The sequence below is a fragment of the Erythrolamprus reginae genome, chromosome 13 (assembly GCF_031021105.1).
Source record: "Erythrolamprus reginae isolate rEryReg1 chromosome 13, rEryReg1.hap1, whole genome shotgun sequence".
In the NCBI taxonomy this organism is placed as follows: Eukaryota; Metazoa; Chordata; class Lepidosauria; order Squamata; family Dipsadidae; genus Erythrolamprus; species Erythrolamprus reginae.
The window spans coordinates 8,191,404-8,216,285 of record NC_091962.1 but is presented as its reverse complement, the minus strand read 5'-3'; the positions used below and the strand labels follow the sequence as shown (position 1 = coordinate 8,216,285).

General features: G+C 40.1%; 1 long non-coding RNA gene across 1 annotated transcript in view; it reads right to left on the bottom strand.

The window, feature by feature from the left end:
* The window catches only part of LOC139175325 (uncharacterized), a 32,899-nt gene extending 8,333 nt beyond the window's left edge, over positions 1-24,566 (bottom strand). The window contains exons 1-2 of the long non-coding RNA XR_011560509.1: positions 24,495-24,566; positions 12,836-12,921 (exon numbers count right to left, since the gene is read on the bottom strand). This is a non-coding gene — a long non-coding RNA (uncharacterized lncRNA). The remainder of the gene's footprint in view (positions 1-12,835; positions 12,922-24,494) is intronic.
* Positions 24,567-24,882: the final 316 nt, after the last annotated feature.

Below are 24,882 nucleotides of genomic sequence, written 5' to 3'. Positions count from 1 at the left end.
AGATACTACGGAGTCCGGTAATGAGTTCCACGCTTCAACAACTCGATTATTAAAGTCATATTTTTTACAGTCAAGTTTGGAGCGGGTAATATTAAGCTTGAATCTGTTGTGTGCTCTTGTGTTGTTGTGGTTGAAGCTGAAGTAGTCATTGACAGGCAGGACATTGCAGCATATGATCTTGTGGGCAATACTTAGATCATGTTTAAGGCGCCGTAGTTCTAAGCTTTCTAGACCCAGGATTGTAAGTCTAGTTTCGTAGGGAATTCTGTTTCAGGTAGAGGAGTGAAGGGCTCTTCTGGTGAAGTATCTTTGGACATTTCCAAGGGTGTTAATGTCAGAAATGTGGTATATACATATATCTTCCTATGTATCACATGTTTTTGCTGAATTTTTAAAATTAAGGGAGACTAGGATAGCGCTACTTCGGCCTTGTTCTTTATTAGTCTTATTATATTAGTCTTCGGAGAGGGGCGGCATACAAATCTAATAAACTATTAATTATTAATTATTATTTTTTAAAATAGTTTTTATTCATTTGCATAAACAAACATGACACACATAACATAAAACATACAGTGGAGCTACAGTCGCTCCGCTCAGGAGAGAAGTCATTAACAAGTACATTAAAAATAAAAGAAAAAAGAAAAAACCTATCATTTTTTAACATCATCTGTAAGGTGTGTAAAAGTATTAATTATAACATAATAAGTAAAGAATAAAAAAAAACACATCTAAAAATTTATAAAAACATATATAAAAACATACCTTAAATTATGCATTAAATCAAACTAAAGTAAAGAAAAGAAAGTAAGGGAAGAAAAGAAAGGAATCTACATTTATATTGTAAATAACCGCCCTCTAATACAATAAAACTACTAGTTCAAATATATTTAAAATAGTATAACAACAAAATTATCCCTTTTTCTTTATTTCCCCACCAAATATATACCTTTTGCCATACATTATAAAATTCTGATTCTTCTTCATTATTTAAATAATCAAGAATTATTCATTATTATTATCAATGTCTGCAAATATATATATGTCTTCAACCTAGGCCACAAAAGGACACGTTGGAAACCAAGGTTATTTCAACTATGGGGCCTTGCAAACTTATAAAAAACTTATTTAAAAAGTAAAAAAAGCACAACGGAACTCTCTCTTGAAGGAAATTGACCTCAAATTCCCTTCAACTGAAGAAATGAATGTAAGAGAGAGACAGAGAGAGAGAGAGAGAGAGAATGACCGCAAACAGGAAGTTTGCCGGAGTATCTTGTTTTACTCATCACCTGTCCAACTTCTTCAGGGGAAATGTCAAGTCCTCAGCTGTCAAGGCCTGGCTTCAACTTGTCCTGATGAATCTAGCTAGTGAGATGTTAAGGACGGGGCAGTGCATCCTATGGCCTCAGGAGTGCCTGCAATTCTTCGGCTAATTTCCAGGTGCCCTTCAACAACTCAACGCAAGACGTCAGCTCAAATAAAAGCTCTGCTAAAAACCTGTCGAGCCCCCTCTCAGAGGTCTCCTGCAGAAAGAAGCCTTCCATTTCTCTATTTAATTCTCAGGAGGGTTGAGAACATCTTTCCAATTTCTCTCTCCTTCTCACTCGGACATTGGAGAGGGCAAAAGATGCTACTGGGGGTGTTTTTGACGGCATCCCTTCATTCCATCATTCACTCTACTCAGTCTGATGGAATTCTTTCCTAAAAACTTGGGATTGATTGGGAACATGGATAGTTGCAAAGAATGGCTGTGAAAGAATAGAATAGAATAGGATTTTATTGGCCAAGTGTGATTGGACACACAAGGAATTTGTCTGGACCATAAGGAAGGATGAGCACCAAAGAATTTATTTATTTATTTATTTATTTATTTATTTATTCATTCATTCATTCATTCATTCATTCATTCATTCATTCATTCATTCATTCATTCATTCATTTAGATTTGTATGCCGCCCCTCTCCGCAGACTCGGGGCGGCTCACAACAGAATAAAAACAATTTATAACAAATCCAAATATAATTTAAGATATTTAAAAAAACCCGGTTTGATTTAAAAAACCCCATTTACTAAGCAAACATACATACAAACATACCATGCATAAATTGTATAAGCCCGGGGGAGATGTCTCAGTTCCCCCATGCCTGACGACAAAGGTGGGTTTTAAGGAGCTTACGAAAGGCAAGGAGAGTAGGGGCAGTTCTAATCTCTGGGGGGAGTTGGTTCCAGAGAGTCGGGGCCGCCACAGAGAAGGCTCTTCCCCTGGAGGACTTTGAACTCTGGTGCTGGAGAAGACTCCTGCAAGTCCCTTGGATCGCAAGGAATCTGCTTGGAACCCATATCAGACATCAACACCCTTGAAAATGTCCAAAGATACTTCACCGGAAGAGCCCTTCACTCCTCCACCCGAAACAGAATTCCCTACGAAACTAGACTTTCAACCTTGGGCCTTGAAAGCCTTGAACTCCGATGCCTTCAACATGATCTAAGTATTGCTCACAAGATCATATACTTCAACGTCCTCCCTATCAATGACTATTTCAGCTTCAACCACAACAACACAAGAGCACACAACAGATAGAAGCTCAATATTAACCGCACCAAACGTGACTGTAAAAAAATATGACTTTAGCAATCGAGTTTTTCCGGACTCCGTAGTGTCATCCCCTAACCCCCAACATTTTACCCTACATTTTAACAAGGACAGAAGCACCAGCCTGAAGATGATGAGTGGGACCTTGTCGAAACGTTACCAGAAATCTCTAAATCCTGCACGGGAAGAAACCCGAATATGCCAAGACCATCATATATATATGTGTGTGTGTGTGTGACATATTTTTGCTGAATTTGAAAATTAAGGGAGACTAGGATAGATCTATTTTGGTCTTATTTGGGCCTCATCAGTTAGCCATACCATCACTGGGACTTGAACTTGCAACCTTTGCCTTGTAAGCCAGAGAATTAACCTCTAATGGTGATTGTGATTCGACAAAAAAAAACATATAACCATTCCCTGATACAGAGCTGAAGGGATTGGACACTGTATCCCCCACACTCCTTGTCTTTCGTAAATTACTCAAGACCCATCTATACCGCCCGGCATGGGGGAGTTGAGACACCTTTCCACCAGGCTTTTTTATATTTATGTTTGGGTATATACATGTTGTTTGCTTTTTTAAATATGACAGGGTTTTATGTGCTTTTTAATATTAGATTTGTTTTCACTGGAATATTGTTTTTATTGTTGTTGTGAGCCGCCCCGAGTCTTCGGAGAGGGGCGGCATACAAATCTAATCAATTGAATTGAATTGAATTGAATCCTAGTCTCCCTTAATTTTGAAATTCAGCAAAAACCTGTGACACATACAGAATATAGTTTGTCGGCTATGAATAAATTAACTGCCTTGGAAATGGCTCTGGGTTGGGCATAGAGGCAAAAAAGGAGCTGTGATGTTCCTACAATATACCAGGGTGATTCGACACAAAACACACACGCACACACACACACACACACATATATATGTTTTCGTAGATTTTCACGGGTACAGGTATGACGGTCTTGTTATATTCAGGTTTCTTCCCGTGTAGGATTTAGAAATTTTTGGCGACATTTCGACGAGGTCCCACTCGTCATCTTCAGGCTGGTGCTTCTGTCCTTGTTCTAGGGCGAACACAGCGAGACCTGAGCTGCCTTCCTTCTCTAAATACTGGAGCTTGCAGGCTACTTGGTTGTTTTGCAATGTGTGTTCTGAGTCTGGTTTCAGTTTCTATGGCTGGGATACGTTTGTTAATGAGGGCTGGTTTCCAGATGTCTGATAGGCGGGAGGTATCATCCCGCTTGTTCATATTTTGGGGATGTTTTTCTATCTCAATGGCTTCCATGATTGTTCTTTTGCTGTATTGTTCTGTTTTGGAAATTAATTTAGTACTGTCAAAATCAATTTCATGTCCTGTAGTTTTGAAGTGTTGGAAAAGGGAGGAGGTTTTTTCTTTTTTCTTAACGTCGCCAGAAATTTCTAAATCCTACACGGGAAGAAACCCGAATATACCAAGACCGTCATATATATATATGAAAAAAATGAGTCATTGTTTTTGTACGGATGTATGACAACAACGAAAGTTTATACTGGATAAAGCCACCGTAAAATATGTTTTCCCAAGATACATGGTGCCCTAAAGAAAGCATTCAACATTTAGACAAGCCAGGCTAAAAGCATATAAAAACATATAAGGCCATGGGATATATTAATCAGAGAAGGTCACGTCATCATTCGGATAAATGATAGGGTGCTTTGCTTTTATTTCTTTCCCTGTTTGCTTCTTGTAAAGACAGCCCTTCAGTGAAACCCATCGAAGTAACATAGGAGGAACAGTAAAAATGGCCCTATAAAAACAAACCTAAGTGGTATAACGGCATTTTTAAAAGTGTAGAGGAGAAAAAGATAAATATTACGGAGTAGATTGAAAAGCCTCCAGTCGCTCCAGACATTCAAGATCTTATGTCCCCCTTATATCCCACAGTCCTTACTTATTTTTTTTTTAAATTTATTCTTTGTCCAATATACAATACATATGAAGGAGAATATACATTAAGTAATATATATATAATGATAGAAAGTAAGAAAGAAGAGAGGTTGGAGGAAAGGAGAGAAAATGTATGAGATATGAAATAAGGAAAGAAGATTGGACAGGGGACGATAGGTACATCAGTGCACTTATGTACGCCCCTTACTGGCCTCTTAGGAACCTGGAGAGGTCAATCGTGGAGAGTCTTAGGGAGAAATGTTTGGGGCTGACACCACTGAGTCTGGTAATGAGTTCCACGCTTTGACAACTCGATGGTTAAAGTCATATTTTTTACAGTCAAGTTTGGAGCGGTTGATGTTAAGTTTGAATCTGTTGCGTGCTCTTGTGTTGTTGGTGTTGAAGCTGAAGTAGTCATTGACCGGAAGGACGTTGCAGCATATGATCTTGTGGGCAATACTTAAATCGTGTTTTAGGCGCCGCAGTTCTAAGCTTTCAAGATCCAGGATAGTTAGTCTATTTTCGTAAGGTATTCTGTTACGAGTGGAGGAGTGAAGGGCTCTTCTGGTGAAGTACCTTTGGACGTTTTTGAGAGTGTTGATGTCTGAGATGTGGTGTGGGTTCTGAGTAAATCTGGAGAGGTTTTGTTTTTATTTGACTAAAATTAGCAATTGTACCTCAGTGCAAAGCTAAATGTTTCTGGGTTATCAGGCTCATTGCTAGGCAAATAGGATGCAGAAAGCTTATGTCACTATGGGGAGACCTCGATTGAAAGCGACGCTTATAGCCATTTTAACTCTGGACTAATCACAGAGTTTGTGGATTGGTTGCAATAAAATGGATCTCTGTGGGGGAATGAGAGAGATGGGGGTTTTGGGGGGGGGGGGGCACCAGGCTTGGTTTTCCAGGTGGTGAAAAAAAACAGAGAGGGTTAACCTAATTCGTTCCGTAAGGCTGAGCCAAAATTTCATGGGAGAAATATTTTTGTTCAGGTGTGAATTCTGAACATCCAAATGGCGATAGAAAGGGAAGAAGCAATTTTGAATCCTAGGCTACAGCCTCGACAGGGAGCAAAGCTATTCAGATCAAGGCTTCCCACAGATTCTTTTCCCCCCCAAATCTCAGTCGTTCAAAGGATTAAATCTGAACTGGGTGGAAAATGAGCAATTCCTAATTGCAATATGGATTTTTTTTTAAAAGGTGCATTTTAGGTTACATCATCCGAAATACAGGTAATTTACAGGGGTGATTTCCGACAGTCTCCAAATGGGGGAACAGTGCGGTCAAGTGGTAGGGAAAGCAAGTCTACGGAGAGGGGAGGCATACAAATCTAATAAATAATAATAATAATAATAAATAATAAGTAGAAGGCTTGGCTGCATAGCTAGAGGTATAACAAGCAGGAAGAAGGAGATTGTGATCCCGTTGTACAGAGAGCTGGTGAGGCCCCATTTGGAATAATACTGTGTCCAGTTCTGGAGACCTCACCTACAAAAAGATATGGATCAAATTGAACGGGGCCAAAGACGGGCTACAAAAATGGTGGAAGGTCTTAAGCATAAAACGTATCAGGAAAGACTGAATGAACTCAATCTGTATAATCTGGAGGACAGAAGGGAAAGGGGTACGTTAAAGGGTTAAATAAGGTTCAGCAGGGAAGTGTTTTTAATAGGAAAGTGGACACAAGAAAAAGGGGGCACAATCTGAGATTAGTTGGGGGAAGATTTATTTTTTTAAAATTTTATTTATTTAATTATTTTGTCAAACAATTATAGGGTGGTAATTTGTACAAATAAAATTAGATAAGTAAATGATAAAAAGTAACAAAAGAAGACAATAGGACAGGGACGATAGGCACAGTGCTGCGCTTATGCACGTTCCTTAATTAATCAGAAGCAACGTGAGAAAATATTATTTTACTGAAAGGGTAGTAGATGCTTGGAACAAACTTCCAGCAGACGTGGTTGATAAATCCACAGGAACTGAATTTAAACATGCCTGGGATAATCATAGATCCACCCTAAGATGAAATACAGGAAATTGTATAAGGGCAGACTAGATGGACCATGAGGTCTTTTTCTGCCGTCAAACTTGACAGCTGCAGGCCTGGATAGCTTCAAGGCAGGATTAGACAGATTCATGGATGCCAAGTGTATCGGGGGTTACTGAAACAGATGTCCAAGGGCCGCCTCTACGTTGGTTGAATCAAGCAGGATTCACTTGAGTACCATTTGTTGGGGGTCAAGGGAAAGGGAGGGTTTTGCCTTGTCCTTCTGCTCAAGATCCCCATGGACAATTGGTGGGTCACTGTGAGACACAGAATGCTGGACTCGATGGGCTTTGTCCTGATTCAGCAGGGCTCTTCTTAGGTTCTTATGACTCAGCCTTCCGTCCTTCCGAGGTCAGTAAAATGAGGACCCGGATTATTTGGAGCGATATGCTGATTCTATAAACCAGGGGTCTCCAACCTTGGCCGCTTTAAGACATGTGGGACTTCAACTCCCAGAATTCCTCAGCCAGCTTTGCTTTGCTATCTGGAGCTTTACTGGCTGAGGAACTCTGGGAGTTGAAGTCCCACAAGTCTTAAAAGCGCCCAAGGTTGGAGACCACTGCTATAAACCACTTAGAGAAGGCTGCAAAGTACTGTTAAGTGGTATATAAGTGTAAGTGCAATTAACTTTGCTTCCCGCATTGTTATGTCCTGACCTGGGCAGTAAATAATGATTCAGATGATCCAGAAACACCCCCCCCCCAAATTCTCTTTGATTAAGATCAAGTTTTAGTATACCCACACTCAGTAAAAGACCTTGGAATACTAATATCAAATGACCTAAGTGCTAAAGCCCACTGCAACAATATCGCCAAAAAGGCTTCTAGAGTTGTTAACCTGATCCTACGTAGCTTCTGCTCCGGCAATCTCACACTACTCACAAGAGCCTACAAAACTTTTGCCAGACCCATCCTTGAATACAGCTCATCTGTCTGGAACCCATACCACATCTCGGACATCTCAACACCCTTGAAAACGTCCAAAGATATTTCACCAGAAGAGCCCTTCACTCCTCCACTCGAAACAGAAGACCCTACGAAAATAGACTAACAATCCTGGGCCTAGAAAGCCTAGAACTACGGCGCCTAAAACACAATTTAAGTATTGCCCACAAGATCATATGCTGCAACGTCCTACTGGTCAATGACTACTTCAGCTTCAACCCCAACAACACAAGAGCACGCAACAGATTCAAACTTAATATTAACCGCTCCAAACTTGACTGTAAAAAAATATGACTTTAACAATCGAGTTGTCGAAGCGTGGAACTCATTACCGGACTCAATAGTGTCAACCCCTAACCCCCAACACTTCTCCCTTAGACTATCCACGATTGACCTCTCCAGGTTCCTAAGAGGTCAGTAAGGGGCGTACATAAGTGCACTAGTGTGCCTTTAGTCCCCTGTCCAATTGTCTTTCCTTTATCTCATATATCATATATATTTTCTTCCTTTCATAGAAACATAGAAGACTGACGGCAGAAAAAGACCTCATGGTCCATCTAGTCTGCCCTTATACTATTTCCTGTATTTTATCTTACAATGGATATATGTTTATCCCAGGCATGTTTAAATTCAGTTACTGTGGATTTACCAACCACGTCTGCTGGAAGTTTGTTCCAAGGATCTACTCCTCTTTCAGTAAAATAATATTTTCTCATGTTGCCTTTGATCTTTCCCCCAACTAACTTCAGATTGTGTCCCCTTGTTCTTGTGTTCACTTTCCTATTAAAAACACTTCCCTCCTGGACCTTATTTAACCCTTTAACATATTTAAATGTTTCGATCATGTCCCCCCTTTTCCTTCTGTCCTCCAGACTATACAGATTGAGTTCATGAAGTCTTTCCTGATACATTTTATGCTTAAGACCTTCCACCATTCTTGTAGCCCGTCTTTGGACCCGTTCAATTTTGTCAATATCTTTTTGTAGGTGAGGTCTCCAGAACTGAACACAGTATTATTCCAAATGGGGTCTCACCAGCGCTCTATATAAGGGGATCACAATCTCCCTCTTCCTGCTTGTTATACCTCTAGCTATGCAGCCAAGCATCCTACTTGCTTTTCCTACCGCCCGACCACACTGCTCACCCATTTTGAGACTGTGATAAATCACTACCCCTCAATCCTTCTCTTCTGAAGTGTTTGCTAAGTGGGCTTTCATATATCTTCTCCTCTATTTTTACATATTATCTTTATATATATATATATTACTTCATGTCTATTCTCTTCCATATGTATTGTGTATTGGACAAATGAATGAATAAATAAATAATCTAAAAATAAATAGTAGCCATCTCGTCGGGCAAAACATTGATCCCGCACTCTTGCAGAAGAATGCAACTTAAAAAGGGCCATTTTGTAACTTTATTGTTTAATACTTGGAAAATATGGCAGGGAACGGAATGGAAGGGCACAAAACTGAAACTTGATTCCATAAAATGTTAGCAAAAAAAGTTCAGATTCATTAAGTATAGTGTTATTCCCGGGCATTTGATAACTTTCTGCTGCAGGATTGGAAACCGGGGAAATTTGGCATGATGTGTTTTATCCATGGATTAGAAACTCTCTATTTCTGCATAGCCATAAGTTAAAGTGTTCTTATTTTAGATTCACATTAGCTCTGTTAATTAAGAAAGAAGCGTTCATGTTCTGGGCAGTTAGCTGTGAATTATTGAGTGCTGGAGGCCAAAAAAAGAAAAAAAAAAAGAGAGGAAGACTTATGAACTTCCTGGCCTTTGTGGGTTTTTTATGTCTTTATGATCTCCTTAGTTTGAACCAGAAACAAAAGCAATTTTATATATTTTTCTTCACTGCAAAAATATATATATATCTCATAATTCCAGGCATATTATGGCATCGGACCTTCATGGCATCGGACCAGATTACAGTGATCCCCCGCTCTTTGCGAGGGTTCCGTTCCAGGACCCCCCGCAACGAGCGGGTTTTCGCGAAGTAGCGCTGCGGAAGTAAAAACACCATCTGCGCATGTGCAGATGGTGTTTTTACTTCCGCAGCGCTAGCGAGGAGCCGAAGATTGGGGGCGGCGCGGGTGTTTTAAAACGTCCCCGCCGACATGGGGGGCTCGCTAGCACCCCCCTAACCCGGGTTGGGGGTTTGGGGGTGTGCTAGCGAGCCCCCCATGTCGGCGGGGATGTTTTAAAACACCCGCGCGACTTTCCAATGAGTCCCGAAGACAACGCGTTTGTCTTCGGGACTCATTGGAAAGTTGCGCGGGTGTTTTTAAAACGTCCCCGCCGGCATGGGGGGCTTCCTAGCAGCCCCCCAAACCCGGGTTGGGGGTCCGGGGGGTGCTGGTAAGCCCCCCATGCCGGTGGCGACGTCGCGCCGCCCCCAATCTTCGGCTCCTCGCTAGCGGGCAGGCAGGCGGCTCCTCGCTAGCGGGCAGGCAGGTGAGAGCTAGCGCCAGCGAACAGCTTGTCCGCGCTCGCTCTGGCCGCGAGAATGAACGGTGTGGGCGGGCGAAGGGCGGGCGGCAGCGAGGAGTTTGCGTGGGCGGTGGGGAAACTCCTTGCTGATGCCCGCTGCTCGCCCTCTCGCCAGCAAGAGGGGGAAGACCCAGGGAAGCCGCCCAGCAGCTGATCTGCCGGGCACCATCTACGCATGCGTGCCCATAGAAAAAAGGGCACGCATGGGCAGATGGTGTTTTGACTTCCGGGTTGAAAAATCGCGAATTACCCTGTTCGCAATGGTCGGGGACGCAATAACCGGGGGATCACTGTATATCCGGGACCGCCTTCTGCCGCACGAATCCCAGCGACCGGTTAGGTCCCACAGACTTGGCCTTCTCCGGGTCCCGTCGACTAAACAATGTCGTTTGGCGGGACCCAGGGGAAGAGCCTTCTCTGTGGTGGCCCCGACTCTCTGGAACCAGCTCCCTCCAGAGATTAGAACTGCCCCTACCCTCCTTGCCTTTCGTAAACTCCTTAAAACCCACCTTTGTTGTCAGGCATGAGGGGACTGAGATATCTCCCCTGGGCCTATTCAATTTATGTATGGTATGTTTGTATGCATGTCTGCTTAATAATGGGTTTTTTTAATATTTTAAATTGTAAATTATTAGATTTGTCATGAACTGTTTTTTATTGTGTTGTGAGCCGCCCCGAGTCTACGGAAAGGGGCGGCATACAAATCTAATAAATAAAATATATAAATAAAATTTCCCCTGAATGGATTTGGAAAGTCTGAATTGAACAGCCACGGCAATGGAAATGGAATTCCAGATTACTGTACATTGGATTTTAAATCTGAATTTCATCAGGAATTCGGATTTGGGGAGGAAATGGAAGAGGATATCCATTGCCCTTAATAGTGGGTTCCAAATGCAGGCAGATTACCTATGGGACCGTCTCCTGATTCATGGATCCCAATGTCAGGTCCCTCAGAGTTGACCTTCTCCAGGTCCCGTCAGCCAGGCAATGTCATCTTGAGGGTCTAAGGGAAGAGCCTTCTCTGTGGTGGCTCCGGTCCTTTGGAACAAACTTCCCCCCGGATATTCGTATGGCTTCCCACTCTCTTGGCCTTCTGAAAGGCTTTGAAAACTTACCTTTGCTGGCAGGCCGCTAACATCTAGCACGGCCTTTAATATGATTGTGGTATGAGTGAGTAGGGGTGTACGATTTTTAAATTTGGGGTTTTAGATTGTTTAAATATTGGAATTTTTGCATTGTTTTTTGTGTTTTTTTTATATGTTGTAAGTTGCCCCGGGTTCTTGGAGAAGGGTGGCATATAAGTCCAATAGATAGAAAGATAGATAGATAGATAGATAGATAGATAGATAGATAGATAGATAGACAGATAGACAGACAGACAGAGACAGACAGACAAACAGACAAACAAACAAACAAACAAACAAACAAATACATTTTTTCAGACCATTTCAGATAAAATATATTCCCCATTCATCTGTCCCCAGAACCTGAGCAGATGTGAAGTTTATATATAAAAGAAACATAAATATTTATATATAATTCCCTGCCCCCAACTGGATTGCCTGATCTTTGGGGACTTGTTATACAATTGAGAGGTAACAATTGGTGAATTGATCCCAAGGAGGCAATGAATCCTCTTGGTGCCAAATTAGATGTGGATTCATTTATTTCTCTGTGACTAATTTAAACCAGGTCAGACGTTGGCGTGGTACAACAAGTAGGTTTATGAATTTGGCTGTAGGCGAGTGGTGTTTCTTTTTTTCTTTTCTTTTTTCGGTATAAGATTTTTTTTATTTTCTCCACCATAAAATAAAACAATATATAGTTATAAACACAACAACATGGCTTAAAATCAATCATATATAAACTTTTCTTTTCTTATTACTCCCTCAAGGGAGGCTCTTATCTCTCTTTGCCTAAAATTTTCTATTAATTATATATAACATTATCAATTCTTAAAAATCTAAATGAAAATTCTTCCTCTCTGCCTTACTGTAAAAAGTTACATTACATCAATACAAAGAATAAAATCTCTTTTATCTAAATCTTAATATTTATTTATTTTATTTTATTTATTTATTTATTAGATTTGTGTGTGTATATGTGTTTTAATAGGAAGTGTTTTAATAGGAAAGTGAACACAAGAACAGGGGGACACAATCTGAAGTTAGTTGGGGGAAAGATCAAAAGCAACATGAGAAAATATTATTTTACTGAAAGAGTTGTAGACGCTTGGAACAAACTTCCAGCAGACGTGGTTGGTAAATCCACAAGAACTGAATTTAAACATGCCTGGGATAAACATAGATCCATTCTAAGATAAAAATACAGGAAATAATATAAGGGCAGACTAGATGGATCATGAGGTCTTTTTCTGCCATCAGTCTTCTATGTTTCTATGTGATATATATATATATATCTTTAGTAGAAGAAATATATTCATAATATATCACCTACTTCGTAAAATAAAGCTCTATATGTTTAAAATCTAAACAACAAGTACATTTTGTGTTATATCATTATATAGTGTTAACACCATTTCTCATCTTTGCCCTCTGGCTTTCAAAATTGAAATCCAATCCATTGTTTCTTCCTATGTTTCTTAATTCTGGCAACTTTAAGATGAATGGACTTCAACTCCCAGAATTCCCCAGTCAACATGTTGATCCTTAGTGGCTTGGCAAAACAAAAGCCTGAGAGAAGCCAAAGTGGATACACTTTGTGTATACTGTATATACAAACTTAGCATTTTGTGGATCGTTTGGGAAACTCTGAATGCATTTTAAAAACGTTCCACACCAGTGTTTCTCACCTTGGCAACTTTAAGGTAGGTGGACTTCAACTCCCAGAATCCCTCAGCCAACATGGCGGTCCTCAGCAGTTTGCCCAAACAAGAACCTGAGAGAAATAAAAATGGATGTACTGTACTTAGTATTTTGTGGTCCATTTGGGAAACTCAGTGCATTTTAGAAACATTCCACAGCGTTTCTCACATTGGCAACTTTAATGTAGGTGGACTTCAACTCCCAGAATCCCTCAGATAGCAGGCTTTAAAGTGAGGAGATTATGATGTACAGCTTTTAAAAGTGGGGATATAAAAATAATGGTTAATTTTGGGGCCTGGGTAGCTAATAAATTCAAATTGTGATGATGCAGATATAAACCACATATGTAAAAATATTACAAGGTTTCCAGCTACCCACTTTTTGTAGGAGATTGTTGCTCCACAAACGTTTCTTATGGGTGTTCTGAAGAAAGGTGGAAAAAGCTGCCATTTTGACAGGAAAGGAAGTCGGGGGGGGTGAGTCATGTGACATTTTGGCTGGGAAAGGAAGTCAGCTGCAGAGTCATGTGACATTTTGGCGGGAAAAACAGTCCTGTGGAGACTCTATGAGGCACTTTCACGAGAAATTAAACAAGAGGTAGCCATAGTACATTTCTCTACATTAATTGTATACACACACACACACACACACACAAACAAACAAACATCACAGCCTATTTTTTAAATGCTCTTTTTTTTTTGCCATTGACCAGTGCAAATTTTGGGAAGGGGCCCATTTTATATAATTGTTCCAATGGATGGATTACAGTGTAACCATTTTAAATGTAACCATTTTAATTAATGCATTAGTTCCTATTAAATTCTTCAGAAAGCTTTTGTTTCATCCTTCCCTTTTATTAACTTAGAGCTATATAGTCCTTTGTGATTTATTATCCATTTGCATTTATTTTAGAATTCATCCTGACTTTTAATCTGTTAGAAAATTGCCTGGGGGAACCCGGGTTTTCAAGTCCGGCATATGGATTAATTAATGATGATAATGTTGGTTATAATAATTTGTTTGATTATGTTTCATTTTGTTTAATGGTGGTTTCTACACCTCCCACCTCACCTAAATGATTAATAAGAGATCATCACCATTATAATAATTATAATTATAATGTCGTCATCATCATCATCATCATCATCATCATCATATCAATATGGAACAATTAAAATTCAAAGACTGTGGAACAAACTCCCCAAATTATTGCCATGTTAGGACTTACCGCCATAGAACCACTGCAGAAAATTAGAATTAATTGACCTCCCAAAAATTTAATTTACAAAAGAGCAACTTTGCTTAGAACCCTATATATCACGGCGGAGTATTAAGATTTCAGAAGAAAGCTTGACTTGATCATAAATCACCACCATTTGGTGAGCCTTCTCCAGAAATAACTATAATTGGATAAAAATGCCAAATCCACTCTAAAACATCTGGCTGCCTGTGCAACCAACCACAACAATATCATTATAAAGCAAAAAAGATTATTCTTCTCACGATGTATTTGGCTTACAGTAAGCAAGATTAAAAAATATGTGCCTTGATTTTCTAATTATATATATATATATGGGGGGTTGGAAAAAATTGAGGGGAGACTCATTTTTCCACTCGGGGGTCACTGAAGCAAACAAAGGTGTTTGGATTTAGATATTATTATCTTATTTCTACTCCACATTGGGTTTTTATTCTGCGGAAACATCTGGTGTGCATGTTTTAAATTTCCATCAATGCCACAGAGGTCTCTTTAGAGGATAAACAGCCCTTTATGGGCCGAATATTGCATTTTTAAAATATTCTGTAAGCTATTGAGGGACAGCTACAGGAGCCCATAATGTAAACGATTACATTGGACTACACAAATACGGATTCGTGCAGCTGACAATAAAATAGCAGAAGGGCTTCCTTTGTGTTAAAAGAAAAAGAATATTATACCCTTTAATATGGAAGCGTATTATCTGACTCTTTACCGGTGTCATTAATATTGACATAGCATCAAAGTGGAGGTGAGAATGGTTTAATATTCCCTTTGCAGCTCATCAGTGGCTGGATAAGAGAAGTAGAATCGGAAAAAGAAAAACAAATCCCAGTTAAATCCCATTTTTTTTGTTTAATTTCAACACCGAACATGGAACTAGAGAGTTTTGTTAAACATCCAAATATAGAAGGACATGGAGTCACAGGAGAATCCAATGATATTCAGTTCATTTATTTCTGAATTATCATAGTACGGGCTGCCTTGGGCTTACAACCATTCGTTTACCGTGTTTCCCTGAAAATAAGACCCTGTCTTTATATTTTTTTGAACCCTGAAATAAGTGGGTCTCCGGGTCCCGTCGACTAAACAATCTCGTCTGGCAGGGCCCAGGGGAAGAGCCTTCTCTGTGGTGGCCCCAGCCCTCTGGAACCAACTCCCCCCCGGAGATTAGGACCGCCTTTCGTAAACTTCTGAAAACTCATCTATGTCACCAGGCATGGGGAAATTAATATACCCCTTAGCTAAGGGTTTTTAGTTGTTTTATTAATTGGATTTCTACATGCTGTTTTTATCATTGTCTTTAGCCGCCCCGAGTCTGCAGAGAGGGGCGACATATAAATAAATAAATAGATAGATAGATAGATAGATAGATAGATAATAAAATAAAATAAAATAATAAAATAAAATAAAATAAATAAATAAACAAACAATTATTAGTATTATTATTACTATCAAGGGAGGTCTTATTTTGGGGAAAATGTGGTATCTACCTACCTACCTACCTATCTACCAATTACCTACCTACCAATTACCTACCCACCCGTCCATCCATCCATCCATCCATCCATCCATCCATCTATCTATTTATCTATTTATCTACCTACCTATATATCATGTTTCCCTAAAAATAAGACTCTGTCTTATATTGTTTTGAATCCTGAAATAAGCGCTTGGCTTATTATTCTCTCTCTAATGTACTCTTTTAATTCTGGTCTGTCCTAGGATTAGAGACGGGGAACGCAATTTGGCTCTTTTCTAGAAGACCGTCCAGAAGGGGCCTGAAATGTCATCCCAGCCCTTCAAAACATCTGGACTCCTCTGCTCCAAAAATTTTGCATCAACAAAATAGAAATCGTCTTCTATGCTGCCCGATCCCGAAGGACTCAGGTTAGTCTACAGCAAAATAAAAAAATACAGATACAATAAAAAAAAGATTTCTACAAAGCATGGGACAAATGGTACCTCTGGTTAAAAAAAAGGAATGACTTAAAAATTATTCATCAAGAAAAATATCCAACAAAAACAACTTGAAAAACTAGCAACCTACATCACAAATCATAACATCAAACTGAAACGACAAACTGTAAACATCGATTGACACGAACTTTAAATTACAAAGAAAACAAACCCTTGAACCACTGATACGTATTGGCACTAATAATTACATCAAAAACATATGGACAAAACTTTAGGGAAATTTACACCACCTATGTGCTCAAACCACAGGCCGCAAAGCATGAAAGCCCCAGCTCTAACGCTGGCCTTCTCTTCTTACCACTCCTCTTTTGCTCCAATTTCCTATCCCCCTTCCCCTTATATCTCTTTCCCTTCTTCCCCAACCCCCCACCTTTCTTCTTTTCTCCCTCCCCACCTACGTGTACTATATAAGTAAATTATAAATGTCAGAATGTATATTATATATATCCCTTTTGCTTTTCTGTACCCTGTTTTTAATGTATATATTCAATAAATTTATTTATATTTATATTAAAAAAAAGAAGAAGTCAAACATGAAAAATCTAAAACTATAAATCCTAGTTAAAAACCCATAACTCAATCATAACTCAATCAATCCAGGCACACATATACATCTGTTGGGGCATTTGTGGAGGAAGAGGAGGCTGCAAAATCAATGATGACAAAATGGAATGGCTTCCCACCCAGCTGCAGAGGTAGGTTACTGATGACTCCTCTAGTAAGAACCTCTTCAAGAAGCCTCCAGGATCCAGGTGAGATTTATTGGATGAAAGATTGTAGGTAGGCGTATAGCTTTGAAACAATTTTTTCCCAACAGCCTTTGCAATGCACAGGAAAGAGACGGAATAGCTATTGCATTATCTCTGCTGGAAAGAACCACTAGTTTTGCTCTCCTAAGATATGTCACAGTTGTTGTGTATGCCTACTCGAGGTCTTTCTATCACCACTAGTCATGTGAGGAAGTGTTAATACATGTCAAGTGTTAACACCACTTTGTAATGCCTTGGAATACTACATTCAGTTTTGGTCGCCACGATGTAAAAAAAGAAGTTGAGACTCTAGAAAGAGTTTAGGAAAGAGCAACAAAGATGTTTTAGGGGACTAGAGGCTAAAACATACGAAGAACAGTTGCAGGAACTGAAATGTCTAATTTAATGAAAAGAAGGGCCAGGGGAGACATGATAGCAGTCCTCCAATATCTCAGGGGTTGCCACAAAGAAGAAGGAGTCAACCTATTCTCCAAAGATAGATAGATAGATAGATAGATAGATAGATAGATAGATAGATAGATAGATAGATAGATAGATAGATAGATACATACATACATACATACATAGATGATGGATGGTTTGGAGAGATAGATAAATAAACAGAGAGATAAGATAGATAGATAAATGGATGAATAGATAGACAGACAGGGAGATACGACAGATAGGTACTTAGATTAGATAGATAGATAGATAGATAGATAGATAGATAGATAGATAGATAGATAGATAGATAGATAGATAGATAAGTAGATAGATAGATAGATAAATACATACATACATACATACATACATACATACATACATACATACATACATACATACATAGATGATGGATGGTTTGGAGAGATAGATAAATAAACAGAGAGATAAGATAGATAGATAGATAAATGGATGAATAGATAGACAGACAGGGAGATACGACAGATAGGTACATAGATTAGATAGATAAATAGATAGATAGATAGATAGATAGATAGATAGATAGATAGATAGATAAGTAGATAGATAGATAAATACATACATACATACATACATACATACATACATACATACATACATACATAGATGATGGATGGTTTGGAGAGATAGATAAATAAACAGAGAGATAAGATAGATAGATAAATGGATGAATAGATAGACAGACAGGGAGATACGACAGATAGGTACATAGATTAGATAGATAGATAGATAGATAGATAGATAGATAGGTAGGTAGGTAGGTAGGTAGATAGATAGATAGATACATACATACATACATACATACATACATACATGATGGATGGTTTGGAGAGATAGATAAATAAACAGAGATATAAGATAAATAGATAAATGGATGAATAGATAGACAGACAGGGAGATATGACAGACAGACAGACAGACAGACAGACAGACAGACAGACACAGACAGACAGACAGACAGATAGAAAGAGATAGATAGATAGATAGATAGATAGATAGATAGATAGATAGATAGATAGATAGAGATGGATACATAGAGAGTCCAACTATTCTCCAAAGTACCTGAGGGTAGAGCAAGAAGCAATGGGTGGAAACTAAACAAGGAGAGAAGCAACTTAGAGCTAAGGAGAAATTTCCTGACAGAACAATTAACCAGTGGAACAGCTTGCCTCCAGAAGTTGTGAATACTCCAACACTAGAAATTAAGATGTTGGATAACCATTTGTCTGAAGCAGTGTAGGGTTTCCTGCCTAAGCAGGGGGCTGGACTCGAAGACCTCCAAGCTCTCAATTCTGTTATTATATTATACAATAACTATATACAGTGATACCTCGTCTTACAAACGCCTCGTCATACAAACTTTTCAAGATACAAACCAGGGTTTAAGATTTTTTTGCCTCTTCTTACAAACTATTTTCACCTTACAAACCCAATGGTGCCACTGGGAGGCCCCGCCTCCGGACTTCCGTTGCCAGCGAAGCATCTGTTTTTGCGCTGCTGGGATTCCCCCATGGGAAACCCCACCTCTGGAATTCTGTGTTTTTGCGATGCTGCAGGGGAATTCCAGCAGGGGATCCCAGCATCACAAAAGTGAGTGCTTCGCTGGCAACGGAAGTCCGGAGGTGGGGTTTCCCAGCGAGGGGAGCCTCAGTGAAATTGCAGCATCGCAAAAACACAGAGGTCGGAGGTGGGGTTTCGAGGACTTCAGTGTTTTTGCAATGCTGCGATTTCACTGATGCGCCCTTCACTGGGAAACCCCACCTCTAGACTTCCGTTGCCAGCGAAGCACCCATTTTTGCGCTGCTGGGATTCCCCTGCAGCATCACAAAAACACAGGAGTCTGGAGGTGGGGTTTCCCATGGAGGGGAGCCTCAGGGGAATCCCAGCAGTGCAAAAACGGGCGCTTCGGCTGGCAAAAGGGGTGAATTTTGGGTTTGCACGCATTAATCGCTTTTCCATTGATTCCAATGGGAAACATTGTTTCGTCTTACAAACTTTTCACCTTAAGAACCTCATCCCAGAACCAATTAAGTTTGTAAGACAAGGTATCACTGTATATGGGTTTTCCTTTTTCCTTCCCACCTCCCTTTCCTTCACTGCTATGTTTATTAGCTTGTAAAATCAAGGATTAGTTTTGCATTACTGCTTAGGTCTGCAAACGTCCTGAAAGTCTTTGCCCCCCCCCCACCCCCCCAGTATATCAAGGAATGTATAAATAATGCATGAAGAATAAATAATCCAAGGATTACAAGTCACTTAACTATCATTTCTTGAAGTGTTACCAGTCAGGTTTCGTAATATGGCATAAATAATTAACTCGGGATTAGGGTGAAAGTTTATGTCTTGGATCAATTTGTCAAATAGATTGGATCTAATCCAACACTGAAATTTGATCCCAGTTGATCAACTTGATCATGAATCCATCTCCTACCCTGATATCTTCACTTGATTATCAACAGCTTGTGCAAAATAGTGGCAGGCTATCCAATAGTAAATGGCACTCAATACGTCTTAAATTTCTTTATCGTATTGGAAAACTAGAAAGCTGTATGGATGATTTTCAGGATTACATTATATTTATATCATTTTGTTGTACTTAATGTTTTTTACATATTTTATACTGTTGGTATTTAGTTCAGTGGATTTGCAGTTGGCTGAAGCGTAGATATCAGAGGGTTGTTGTTAATGGCGAGTATTCTGAGCAGAGCCTGGTTACAAGCGGTGTGCCACAAGGGTCTGTTCTGGGTCCTATTCTTTTTAATATCTTTGTGAATGACATAGGGAAGGTTTGGTAGGGAAGGTTTGCCTATTTGCCGAAGTGTGCAATAGGGTTGATATTCCTGGAGGCGTCTGTAATATGGCAAATGATTTAGCTTTACTAGATAAGTGGTCAAAGCAATGGAAACTGCAGTTTAATGTTTCCAAATGAAAAATAATGCACTTGGGCGAAAGGAATCCTCAATCTGAGTATTGCATTGGCAGTTTCTGTGCTAGCAAAAACTTCAGAAGAGAAGGATTTAGGGGTAGTGATTTCTGACATTCTCAAAATGGGTGAACAGTGCAGTCAGGTGGTAGGGAAAGCAAGTAGAATGCTTGGCTGCATAGCCAGAGGTATAACAAGCAGGAAGAGGGAGATTTTCATCCTGCTGTATAGAATGCTGGTGAGACCACATTTGAAATACTGTGTCCAGTTCTGGAGACCTCACCTACAAAAAGATATGGATCAAACTGAACAGGTCCAAAGACGGGCTACAAAAATGGTGGAAGGTCTTAAGAATAAAACTTATCAGGAAAGAGTTCATGAACTCAATTTGTATAGTCTGGAGGACAGAAGGGAAAGGGGGGACATGATGGAAACACTTAAATATGTTAAAGTGGAAAGATTAGAAGTAACGTGAGAAAATATTATTTTAGTGAAAGAGTTGTAGATGCTTGGAACAAACTTCCAGCAGACTTGGTTGGTAAATCCACAGGAACTGAATTTAAACATGCCTGGGATAAACATATATCCATCCTAAGATAAAATACAAGAAATAGTATAAGGGCAGACTAGATGGACCATGAGGTCTTTTTCTGCTGCCGATCTTCTAGGCTTATTGCTAATATTGTAAGCTGGCCGGAATCCAACTTGGAACTGGGCAGCAGATGAATCCCACAAATAAATAAATAAATAAAAGCACCGTAAGAAGAATTAAACAGGCATAAAATGTCAGCTGCCAAAGTTGTTTATTCATTGTGAATTCCTGAGACAGGAGACTTTCCAGAAATGGATAATTGATTTAAAAAAAAAAATAGAATAATTGAAAAGAGTCTATAGAGATCTCAAAATCTGGAGGATAAGCTTTATTTACATTCATTTACCCGCATAAATCATGCATTCGTACAAGTGTTTGAAGTGGGATTATTTTACACTGTTATCTTGGGTAATCTGTCACACTTGGAGTCTTGAATTATTAAGCAAATAATAATTCTACAATTTTTCTAAGACATTGAAGGGAATGTCTGCGGAAGCTATTTCGGGTTTGGATTACTTAGATCTGGTAAAATCAAGTGAATATTCTTCATTAGCCCTTTTTTGGGGAATTATCTCTTTTATTATGTTAACTTTTTATAATCTGGAATAGATTTACATTTTAATAAATCTCTGGGTTGGAAACCTTAGATAGCATGTGTCCAGGGTAATTTACACATGAAAAATGGACTATTTTAAATGTGCTCAATAAAGGATAAATTATAGAAAATGAATTCTCATTAGTCCTATCTGGGTCCTATTATTTTTAATATGTTTGTGAGTGACATAGGGGAAGGTTTGGTAGGGAAGGTTTGCCTATTTGCCGATGACTCTAAAGTGTGCAATAGGGTTGATATTCCTGGAGGTGTCTGTAATATGGTAAATGATTTAGCTTTACTAGATAAATGGTCAAAGCAATGGAAACTGCAGTTTAATGTTTCCAAATGTAAAATAATGCACTTGGGGAAAAGGAATCCTCAATCTGAGAATTGTATTGGCAAAAACCTCAGAAGAGAAGGATTTAGGGGTAGTGATTTCTCAAAATGGGTGAACAGTGCAGTCACTGCATAGCTAGAGGTATAACAAGCAGGAAGAGGGAGATTATGATCCCGCTATATAGACTGCTGGTGAGACCACATTTGGAATACTGTGTTCAGTTCTGGAGACCTCACTTACAAAAAGATATTGACAAAATTGAACGGGTCCAAAGACGGGCTACAAGAATGGTGGAAGGTCTTAAGCATAAAACGTATCAGGAAAGATTTCATGAACTCCATCTGTATAGTCTGGAGGACAGAAGGGAAAGGGGGGACATGATCGAAACATTTAAATATGTTAAAGGGTTAAATAAGGTCCAGGAGGGAAGTGTTTTTAATAGGAAAGTGAACACCAGAACAAGGGGACACAATCTGAAGTTAGTTGGGGGAAAGACCAAAAACAACGTGAGAAAATATTATTTTACTGAAAGAGTAGTAGATCCTTGGAACAAACTTCCAGCAGACGTGGTTGGTAAATCCACAGTAACTGAATGTAAACATGCCTGGGATAAACATATATCCATCCTAAGATAAAATACAGGAAATAGTATAAGGGCAGACTAGATGGACCATGAGGTCTTTTTCTGCCGTCAGACTTCTATGTTTCCATGTTTCTAGTTGAATTTTTAGACAGGATACTATGGAGAATATGAATTCTAAATTAGTTTTAATAATAACGGTATAGCTTGGTATATGGAGAAAATATGACTCTGTTCATGGTTTGTTTGTCCTGTGTTTTCCTCTGACTATTTTGAATAATTTAATGTGTTGAATGCTGTGTGTATGTTTGTGTGTGTGTCTTCAGTTGGTTGAAATGAATTTATTGAGTGCAATGGTACCTCCACTTCAGAACTTAATTCGTTCCGTGACAAGGTTCTTAAGTAGAAAAGTTTGTAAGTAGAAGCAATTTTTCCCATAGGAATCAATGTAAAAGCACATAATGCGTGCAAACACGTTAGGAAAGAAATAAAAGCTCAGAATTTGGGTGGGAGGAGGAGGAGGAAGAAGACAGTCGCTGCCAAAGGAAGAAGTCTATGGAGAGGGGCGGCATACAAGTCCAATAAATAAATAAATAAATAAGAAGGTGAGATGAGGGGAATAAAAAAAATCCAAAACTTTAAGGCTTAAAAAAAAAAAGGCAGCAAGGAGGAGCATGCGCCTCCAATACACCCGGCGCGAGGCTGCGTCCCATACACTGCGCCAGAGAGAGAAAGCCAAGGGGAATGGCAGGAAACTGTCCGGGCCTTCGTGCCGCTCTCAAATTTCCTGGGAAATTTTTCCGGTCTCTGGTTGTTAAGTAGAAAATGGTTTTTAAGAAGAGGCAAAAAATCTTGAACACCTGGTTCTTCTCTAGAAAAGTTCTTAAGTAGAGGCGTTCTTAAGTAGGGGTACCACTGAGTGGTACCTCTACTTGCGAACTTAATTCATTCCTTGACCAGGTTCTTAAGTAGAAACGTTTGTAAGAAGGAGCAATTTTCCCCATAGGAATCAATTTAAAAGCAAATAATGCATGCGATTGGGGAAACCACAGGGAGGGTGGAGGCTCTGTTTCCTCCCAGGAGATTCCTAAGTTGTTTCAATCAATTGGATTGTTACATGCTGCTTTTATCACTGTTGTTAGCCGCCCCGAGTCCACGGAGAAGGGCCGCATACAAATCCAATCAATCAATCAATCAATCAATCAATCAATCAATCAATAAATAAATAAATAATCTCACCACCACCATCACCAACCGAGCTCTCGCCTGTGCATGCATTCAGACACACACACACACACACACACACACACACACACACACACACACACACACACACACTCCTCCTCCCTCCCTCCTTCTTAACGTCGCTGCAACCTTGGAGGGAAAGCGGGGCGGTCTGCTAACTTGAAGGAGCCGGGAGAAGCCCGCTCCGAGCGCTTGGGGTGTTTGCAGGGCGCCTGGAGGCTCCGCGCTGGATTAAAAGTTTCGCGACAAAGTCTTTGAAAACTCCCCACCACCCCAACAGCCGTGCATGATACACGCACACCCTCCTACTCGCTACTCACACCTGCGTGGCCCTTGGGCAGTGCTGCACGGAAGGGGCGGGAAGGGGCCGGGGGGGGGTTTCGCCTACCTCTCCAACTCCTGCAGCTGCTGGTCCGGCGCTGGGACCTGGGAGTCCCCCGTTGGCGCACGTGGCCGCCAGCCCAGTCCGCAGCTTGGCGGGTCCGGCTCCCTCAGGGGCTTCCTGGCCAAAAGGCGACCCGCTCTCGGCTCAGGCTCCTCCTTTCCTTTCCTTCTCTTTTCTTTCATCTTCTTACTCCTCCTTTCCTTTCTTTTCCTTTCCTTCTTTTTCATCTTCTTTCCCCTCCTTTCCTTTTCTTCTCTTTCCTCGCCTCCTTTCCTTTCCTTCTCTTTCATCTTCTTTCCCCTCCTCTCCTTTCTTCCTTTTTTATCTCTATCTCCCTTTTTTTTTTACCTTTCTATTTTCTCAGCGGAGGGAGAAGAGTGTTTGGCGACCCTGCTGTGGCCCTTCGGCTCCAGAACTGGGCAGCAGCGAGGGCGGAACGTGTGAATGGGGCAGCGAGGTGGGGACCAACCAGGGTTTCTCCAGCCGCCCCCCGTCCGCCCCCCCCCCCACCAGCCCACTTACCATTAAGTCAGGGAAGAGAGGGAGCAAATAGCGAGGACTAACTTTGCAAGCCTGATAGCAGTACATTCTGCTTACTGAGCATGCTCACCAGAAACCAGGAAGTTCTAGGGTGGCTGCCTCCACACGTGCCAGCTGTGGCACAGGTGTCATAGGTTGGCCATCAGGGCTTCTAGACTATTCCAACCCAATTCCTGCAACCCTGCTTCACCTGTTTGATCTTCAGGCCTTTAATCATCTTGGTTGCTCTTTTTTTTGCAATTTTTCCAAAGTCTCAACATCTTTTTTGTAATGGGGTGACCCAATTGGATGCAGACCCCGTGTGGTCTTTTTATAAAGTAGCCACTGGAATAGAATATGGAATATGGAAAATACACTGCTCAAAAAAATA